At 43.2% G+C, this 9,259-nt stretch overlaps 1 long non-coding RNA gene across 1 annotated transcript; it reads left to right on the plus strand.

Annotated features, from left to right (window-relative positions):
• The first annotated feature begins 465 nt into the window (after window positions 1–465).
• Window positions 466–5,710, plus strand: LOC110304260. The gene is made up of 4 exons (XR_002379045.1): window positions 466–528; window positions 1,755–1,827; window positions 5,429–5,494; window positions 5,599–5,710. It is a non-coding gene; the product is annotated as an uncharacterized LOC110304260 (long non-coding RNA).
• Window positions 5,711–9,259: the final 3,549 nt, after the last annotated feature.

A 9,259-nucleotide genomic window follows, 5' to 3' on the forward strand; every position in this document is an offset into this window, starting at 1 on the left:
CGAGGATTACCCATTTTATGTTACTGCTGAGCAGGCTTTCTCCACATCTGAATTGTCATCTTTCAGTAGAATGGTAGCTTGCCCCATTGTTCAGAAGGCTTTCTTCTGGTGGATGAATTTCTCCATAAAATTGTGTCTTGGACAGATCCTGCTGCCATGTGGCACTCAGAAGAAGTTTATATTTTGGCCCTTGGGTCCCCTTCCCTGCCTGCCCTTCACCCTTCATCCATCCTGGGCTCCCAGGGCTGCCCTCTCAGCCTGTGCAGTAGGCTGGGCTACTTGCTGCTCTGGACTGTGAAGGGCTGATAACAGTTTATGTGTCGAACCACCCAGAGATATTTGCATTTTAACAGGGATCAAAGCTGAAACTAAAGGGATTATGTCCTAATAGGAGAATTCTGAGCATCAGCCAGTGGATGGAATTCTCTGCTGCTAGAGGGGCTTTCCCTGAAGTCTGCAGGGCAGAGGAGAGCCATCACCAAGCCCAGCAGACTACCATAGACAAGCACACAGAAATGAGCAGACAAGGTGGCTTTGACTTTCCTATTTTATTGGTTTTCTTTTCTTTTTTGTTTCAGCTGTGAAATGGGCTTTCTCTCTTTCCAGGTAGCTGAACAGGTAGCTTCCTAGGGAGTGCGCTTTGAAATGTTCCAACTCGCTCTCTGACACTCCCTTCCCCAAATCTGGGTACTAATATTGAGATTAAAATGTACAGTTTAGTTTCAAGCTCTCGATTTTTCCTCTAAAACAGCCCTAAAGGAAGAAAGTCACTTTAAAAAGGTGTGGGGCCTTTCCAGTATGAAAACATATCTGTTCTTAACAAGGCACATGAGATGTCTCTACACCTAGACACTTATCAAAAGCAGGTCAGAGCGGGACTTCCAGCTAGAATGGTCAGAATTGGCAGGCAGGGGCACTCCATTTGCACCAGATAAGGGAGATTTTAGTATTTTGGCCATTTAACCTGATCTGGAAAAGAAATGGTGTCCAGGTGTAATCTTATTTATTCACTCTGCAACATCGTGCAACACTGGGTCACCCACCCTGTCTGGCTCAGTAGGGATGTTCAGAAGTGTTGCAAAGCATCAGGCTCGAGCTACAGCAGGAATAGCACCAGTCATGGCATGTCCACCCTTGAGAATGATGGGGATATGACCAGGATAGCTCTGCATCATCAGGACCTGGCTGAACTTACAAAAGTAATAAACAGGCGTTCTTGCAAAGCGTCTCATTAAGTAGTTGAATGCCTAATTCACTTGGGACATTGCTTCCAAATTCATTTCATCTTTGATAATTTGATGAAAAAGAAGACTGTATCTGTAGTTTCTTTGCATAAAGCTCCCTCACACACACCTAAGGGCAGGGAACATTTATTTTGAAATTAATAATGGGAAGTTTTGTGACTCAGTGGAAAGTGCTAGGTCTATTCAAAGAATCTTGGTTTTCTTCCCCTCTCCATTTACTGGGAAGCACCTGAAAGACTTGCTACTTTCCCTCCCCTCTTTAAGCTATCCCTGAAGATACAAAAGGAGGGTTCTTTCATGTTTGCAGTTGGAAAGCCTGGAAGGGTGTAGTGATGGTTACAAGGGGACAAGGTTAGGTATGTATTGTTTAACTCACAGTTCTTTTTAAAGTTGGGTAACATGAGGCCAAGAACACAGACAGAACACTCTCTTGTCCCCACAGTAGCCCCCAGATCTCACTGTGACAGTTTGGCTGCCCCTTATCTAAGACTGTTGTCATCACACTCACAGGACTATGGAAACCAGGGTTGAAATCAGAGGGCTGGTACTAAAGGTTGTGGGATGAAGAGTCAGACAGGATTTGGTGAGTACCTCACCCTTGCTTTCTCTCATCTGGATTGGCTCAGTCCTGTGAGGACTTGGGGGGTGGGGGAACCCTTGGTCCTCAGGAAACTGCAGTGATGTTGCCTCTTGTCTTTTTCTTAGGCCTCACCAGAATGACCTGAGAGCTTTCACTTGGCTCTTGAAGTCATCTCCTTTTGAATCACTCTTCTTCTTAAAACAAATTCTATTCATTTATTTAATGAGTGTTTTCTCTGCATGTATGCATGTGTTCTCATAGGTCAGAAACGGGGTGGGGGGTTGAGATTCCCTGAATTTATGGATCATTACGAGTTGTCATGTAGGTGCTGGGAACCAAACCCATATCTTTGGGAAGAGCAAAGTTTCTCTTAACACCTGAGCCATTTCTCTAACACCTCCCTCTACTCTTGCTCTCAGTACATTAAAACATTTGAATAGTTCTCTACCGTACTCATAAAAATAATTCCTTACCATCTATGATTTTCTTAATACTTAATTTAAAATACTTTATTTGCTCTCATAAATGGTTCTGAGCATTGGAGCAATGTTCTCATTTTAAAGGAAAAAAGAAAAGAAAGAAAATTGAGCCCCCAAACAATGGTCTACTTCCTGTCTCTGCTTTTGCCCCACCTGCTCAGTGATGCAGAGCTGTTCTGCTCCCATGACACATTGATAGTGTCTTATTCAGTGTGTAGTCACACAGGCCACAGTAAGCCAGAGGGTCTTCCTAAGAGGTTCAGCTTCAGAGGTATCCAGTGGTTAGATAGAGCGCTCTCACAGAAAGTGCCTTTATTTGATTCCCTGTCAGAAAATTCCTCCTGGGGTGGTAAGGGCTTGGAGGAGGAGGAGTACTTGCCTTAACAGACCCACTACCTTAAACACTGCAGTCTGAGGGGACTGGCCTCTGTTGGTGCAGCCCTTTATAGTTCTGATATCTTCAAATGGGTGTGGCTCAACAATCCATGAGTTCTAATTTTAATGGATGTCATGGCAACTGGAGAGACCACAGTCAGCAGAGTAGTTGCCTTGCAAGGTTCTTGGAGTGGCATGTCCCCATGTGGGTGGGTGTGTCTGCTTCTTGGTAACAACCCACATTTTACTGCCTTTTCACTGCACGCCAGAAGAGTGGCTACCTCCAGTTACATGATTGTTAAGAAGTCTATCTCCTTTTCTTTGTCCACACAATGCAGTCCCTTCTAATACATGGCAGTATCTTAACCTGGTGACCATACAGCTCCTCCCAGCAATGTCTTTCAGAGTATCAGCTCTCAAGGAAAACTAACCTTAGACCTCTACCTGCCTCTTTTCTCCCTAGTCCTCTAAAGGAGTCACATAAGAAGTGTCCCTCAAAACCTGGTTCTACTCTTAGCATGGGTTTGCAGCTGCAGTTCCTCCTGTAGGTCTGGTGTGTACCAGGGTCCTGCCAAGAGATGGCATGTACATGTTATTTATTAGCTAGAGAATCCAGTGCTGGACTCTGTACAGGTGGGGGCTCAAATCATGCTTTCCAGCCTTGATCTCACAAAACCCTGCCTCTGCTTTCCAAGTCCTGGGAGTCCAGGGATGCCACCATACCTGGCTAGATGGCTGGCTTGTTTTTAGCTTTTATTTTAGCTTTTAAACATTAAATCTATCTATCTATCTGTCTGTCTGTCTGTCTGTCTGTCTGTCTATCTATTTATGTGTGAGAGACAGAAAGTGTGTGTGTGTGTGTGTGTGTGTGAGAGAGAGAGAGAGAGAGAGAGAGAGAGAGAGAGAGTTCATGCATGTTCTTGTGTACAGAGATCAGAGGACACCATGTGGGAGAAAGTTCTTTCTTCCCTATCTGTGGAGCCCTGGGATTGAACTCAGGTCACAAGGTTTGGTGGCAGGGTTCCTTTGCCTGCTGAGCCATTGCAGAGGACTATTTTTTAAAATTGGAAGTCAGTAAAGAGTCTCCTTTCCAAAGTTTATCTGTTCCTCTTTCCCCTCACCTGTAATCAATAATGTTCATGGTCCATTACACAAATCCTTCTAGGCGATCAGATCTGCCTATGTTTTCAGGGTATATTCCCCACATGTGACATAGGGCCAAGCATATGGTATATGCTCAATATATATTTATGGGCTGAATGAAGACAGTGAAGTCTACTGTATAAATGCTCTGGGAAAAGGCCATACTTCATTCCAGGGAGTGGCTTGGATTATGGCAACTAACAGAAACTGAACCCGTAGAATGCTTATTTGGTAAAATGACCATTGTGCACACTTCTTCATCTATTCTAATTATACATAATTTTCCTCCATTGAACAATAATAGCTAATGCTACTAAGACTCTGGGCAAACAACTCATGTTAAGTGTTTGATTTATAGTGCAAATACTTAAAGAAAGAAACTGCCCTCAGAGTGCTGTGGGATGACAGAGACAGGTTGGTGATCTCCACTGCTGCCCACAGGATCAGCAGACATCCAGGAGGTAGCCAGAGACCTCATTTTCCAGGACGAGGCATAGGCTCAGTTTTCTGCTTGTGTTGATGAAAGGCATGGGCTGTTTTGCTAAATCTGGTCTGTCCTAGTGACCTGAGTTGATCAGAACAGATGTTCCCAAAGTTGGCCTGGGCAGAAGCATGTGCCCTTGCTCCACTGAGCATGGGGAGGGAGAGTTCACAGGCTCAGCACCTTTTCAATAGCAAGCATAAGAGATGTTTCAAGTCTGGCCTGGGCCTTGGTTCTCAGAATGCTTTAACACTGTACTGCACTCTGCAACTTCTGTTCTTAAAGGCATGAGATCTCGAAGTAAGGTATGAAGTTGAACTCCCACTAAGTAGTTGTAAAAGGATATGGATGGAGAAATTATCTAATTCAAGTAGCAGAGGGAAAGAAAACCCAGCCCAGAGGACTCCATTTCTAAAAGACTTAAAAGGCAGCATTGAAAATACAATTGGTTCCACACTGATACAGTGGACTTAAGTCGTCCAACGTGTGTGGGCAATACTGTGATTTGTGTTCTTCCTACCCACGTCTCTATGCAGATTGCAGAGGCTGCCACTAGGTCTAGAATACCTCTACCCTACAAAGACCTCCATCTAATGTCAAGAGCTGTAATGACGGATCTGGCCAGAAAGTGAACTGGGGCACCCGTGAGGGGGCTCAGGGTCGCTGTGAGTCTCCTTTCCCAAGTAGGAGCCAAGATGCAATGGTGAACCTGTGTCAGGCCTGTCTAGAAAGTCTCAAAGTTCCTTGGAACTCCACAGTCAGATGTCTCTAACAGATGGACAGAGGCTCTTGACTGTCACACATACTAAACAGGTGTCAGCTGCAGAAAAAGTTTAGGCTAGCTGTGTTTTTTACTACTCAATAAGTGAGTTTTTTTTACTATTGAAAACCTGGATTGTATGTTTTTTTTTATTATTTTTTATTATTATTTTTAATGGTGAGCATACCTTCTTTTTTTTCAGCGGTGGGAATGATAATCACTAAACATACTCTTGAAAAACCTCTTTTTTTTTTTCTCCTGGCTTTTAGGTCTGAATATCAGTGACAACAGGGTCCAGGAGTCTCGAGACACTGGTAGGAAGAGCAAACACATTTCCATATTCAATATATTTTCTTCTTTTCTCAGCACGGCTCCCTGAATGTTGGGGCAGAACATGTCATCCATGGAAATTGACTTATTTTGTTCTACAAGGTAGGTCACTGGGAGTAATTAATGTGGACAGATTTAGAAAAGTCCACACATCAGAACTATTTTTATTAATATGTTTAAAATATAAATTGTATCTTCCCACATAGGAAAAAACCAGGTGTCAGCACAAGAAGAGAAGTATAACCAACCCCATGACCATAAACTGAAACAGGTGTGTGTGCTTTTAGTTTGAGGGGAATAATCTACACCAATAAAAGTGTTGACAGTGGCCGCCTCGGTGGCAGGACCATGTTTTCCTGACTTCATGCCTTCTCTTTCTCTAACAAAAACGAGTTGCTCTTGTAATAGGGACTTCTAAGAATAACTAGCAAAAAGTAAGGACTTTAAGAAATCAACCTGTCTGGATTTCATACCTGTGTCTCCCTAGCCTGCCTCCAGACATCCCTTGTATATTAGCAGATCCCTCTGCCTCACTATCCAGTCATAGCTGCTTCCAATGCTTAGATGCTTGTTGAGACCTCAGATGAGAAGACAGATCCCAAGAAATGGAAAGCAAGGTTGGCCTTCAGTGAGGGAGTTCACTTGTGCTCTCCTTTTGATGGTGATGTGAAAACTTTACATAGTAAACAATTCTATTTCCATTCAAAAGTTAACCCACTCAAGACCCCTTTCTTGCCTGATTCTCTTTTATTCCTTCCTCTCTCTCTCTCTTTCTTTCTTTCTTTCTTCCCTCCCTTCCTGCCTTTATTTCTCTCCCACTAAAGTTGAGGCTTCTTTAAGATAGGAAGTTTCTTTTGGCTTCCTACCATGTTGCCTGGTACGAGGCACATACACAATAAATACTGTTGAATAAAGACACAGGGATGCTAGGTGGTTTGCCTATGACCACTCTGGCAAGGAGAAGACAAGAAGTCAGGCTAATGTGGGGAGCCCGCTGACAACTTTGCCAAGCCAAAAGAGTATTGGCGTCTTGGCAGGAGAGAGAACCCTGTAGCTAATATGACTGCAACATGCATTCAGCACATGCCATCTGGATAGGGCTGAAGAAGATGAGGGCAAGGAGACCAAGCCTCACTGAGTATACGGAGCACACGTTTGCCAAAGCATTTGTCTATACCACTGTTGTGCCTTTGTAGAACATTGCCTTTCAAACACTGCTTGAATTTTCTTGAGAGGAAAGGGTGTAGAGCTTTGTGAAAACAGTAAGCGTAGGCTGATGAGATGGGTCACTGGGCAAAGGCTCTTGCCATGCAGATGTGGCAACCTGAAGAAGAGGATACTCCATAAAGTTGTCTTTTGACCTCCACAAATGTTCTGTGGCCACAAATGTACCCCACATCCTAGACACACACACACACACACACACACACACACACACACATAGTACAGGCACAGCCAGCATTATGCTTTGGTAAAGGCCATTCATGATAAACTTATTCAGCACAGGGACAAAAGAAATGCACCTACAGAGAAATCACAGTGAAGTTGTTCTCGTTAAAAAGCATTTGAGATCATGAGCCCCACCTGTGTGTATAAGCCATGAGAGTGCCAAGGAGACATTTCTCCCAACTAAACTCCACCCTGTGAGGCAGTGTGCCAGACCCAGTGCAGAGAAAATCATCCTGTGAGGTAAAAGGACTGAGAAATTGCCTGTTCAGAAAATAGAAGGTTTCATTTTTTTTGTTTCCATCTGACACACAAAGAAGAACCTGTTCTCAGTGAAGACACTAGAGTTAATCATTGCAGGATAATGGCTACCTTTGACCAAAAACACAGCCCCAGGACTCCTGGCTTCACTCTCGCCAAGTGTTGATCAAGTCCGAGTCTTCAGGATGCTTATGACATATTCTATCTCTGTAACTCCCTTGGAAGAAAGTATCCTATAATTTCATCTATCTCGTAGTTGCTGCAGATGGTGATTCATATGGCCAAGGAGACCATGCTGGGAGAATTGACCCTTTGTAAGCATTTCGCCCTGACACAGAGAATAGGAAAATAGAGGGGTACAAGTGAGCAGACAAACTATGGGGGATTGGCTTGTCTCCACAGCTTGACCCCTGTGTCTTTGTGTTCACATCTGGTTTGTTTTATTGAAGGTATCTTGCTGATGACATCTCTGAGCAGTTATAGAGCTGAGCAAAAAGATACGACTCCAATAACTTGACCTGCCTTTAAATTAATGTTATAAAAACTTACCTTGAATTTAACAGAATATGGAAAATACTAATTGTCTAATAATAAAAATGGTAATCACAGGCCACTTTTCCTCCTAAGAACTATCAAATCTTGAAAGAAATACAGTCAGGTGTAGCAGCCCACACCTTTAATCCCAGTAATCAGTAGATAGAAGCAGGTGGATATTCATGAATTCAAGACTAGTTTGATCTACAAAGCAAGTTCCAAACAGCCAGAGCTATATAGATAGACCCTGAATCAACAAATAAACACAAAGAAGAAATAAATGAAGGAAGGAAGGAAGGAAGGAAGAAGGAAGGACAACAGACTGAAGGATATTTTCTATCTTTCTCATCCTGTCTTCTTTTCAATTTTGTCTCAGTGATTTTCAGATCCTGAGCCCTCTCTGAAGAAGCACTACAGTGCTTACAACTGAGACACAGTGCAGCATTTGCACCTGATAGGAGACTGTGCCTTGCACTCTGTAGTTGTAGAATTTCACACAGCATCACTTTCAGCTGGTTGATGTTAAGGTGGGCATTTCCATGGGTGTGCTCAGTATGAAGACAGCAGCAGCTCTCTGCACTGTGTGTGTGTGTGGGGGGGGGAGGTAGAAGACACCTCAGGCAAATATGTAAGAAGATGGAGTCCTGAGTGAATGTTTATAGTCAACTTGGACACAGCCATGTCAAGGACCCCGATGCCTCAGTTGGCTTTCTCCTCCCATGGTTTGAGTTCAGATCCTCAGGCTTGGGGGCCAGCACCTTTACCTATTGAGTCATTTTGCTAGTCCTAGATTCAACTAATTTTAAAAAATATAATATCTACATTAATTCTTTGAAAACTAACATACATACATACAATGTACCCACTTCCCATATCCCCCCAAATCCTTCAAGACCTACTGCCCCACTCCCTCCAAAGTTTATGTACTTCTGAATATTTTTTTACTAATTCATCCAGTCTAATTTGTGCTGCCCATATATTCATAGATGTGCGGCATTCACTGAAGTATGGTTGGTAAATCAGGGACCACCCTCTTGGCTTTCCCACAGCAGCCATCAATGTGGGGTAAGAATAGGGGGGGCGGGGCACAATCCAATCCACAGTAAGGACAAGTTAAAGTGACTTCTAAGTGAACTGATGACCTATTTCTTAATTATTCTTGGATTTTTCTCATGCTTCACATAGAGGATAGCTTCTCAACTAGGAGTGAGGCCTTGTGGGCCCCTCCTCCATCCATGCTGGGATATTGACTGGTTTTATCTTATGTAGATCTTGAGCATACATAGCTATAATTCATAAGTGTAGTGGATCTGTCACATCCAGAAGACACTTTCATCCCTGTCCTCCTAACACCTGGCTCTTTTAATCTTTCCAATCATTCTTCTATGATAGTCCCTAAGCCTTGTTAGGGAAGGTTAGGCTACAGATGTCTCATAGACATTATTCTCTGCACTTGACCAGTTGTGGGCTTCTACAGTAACTACCATCCACTGTACAAATAAACTTTTCTGATGAGGTGCTGCCCTAAACTATGGGTATAGAGATACGAATTTAGAGGGCAGTTTGATGCTATGTCCATTAGCAAAATGTTTACTAATTTAGCCTACACACTCCCCAGCAAGACTT

Source organism: Mus caroli, chromosome 11 (genome assembly GCF_900094665.2).
Source record: "Mus caroli chromosome 11, CAROLI_EIJ_v1.1, whole genome shotgun sequence".
NCBI classification, from domain to species: Eukaryota; Metazoa; Chordata; class Mammalia; order Rodentia; family Muridae; genus Mus; species Mus caroli.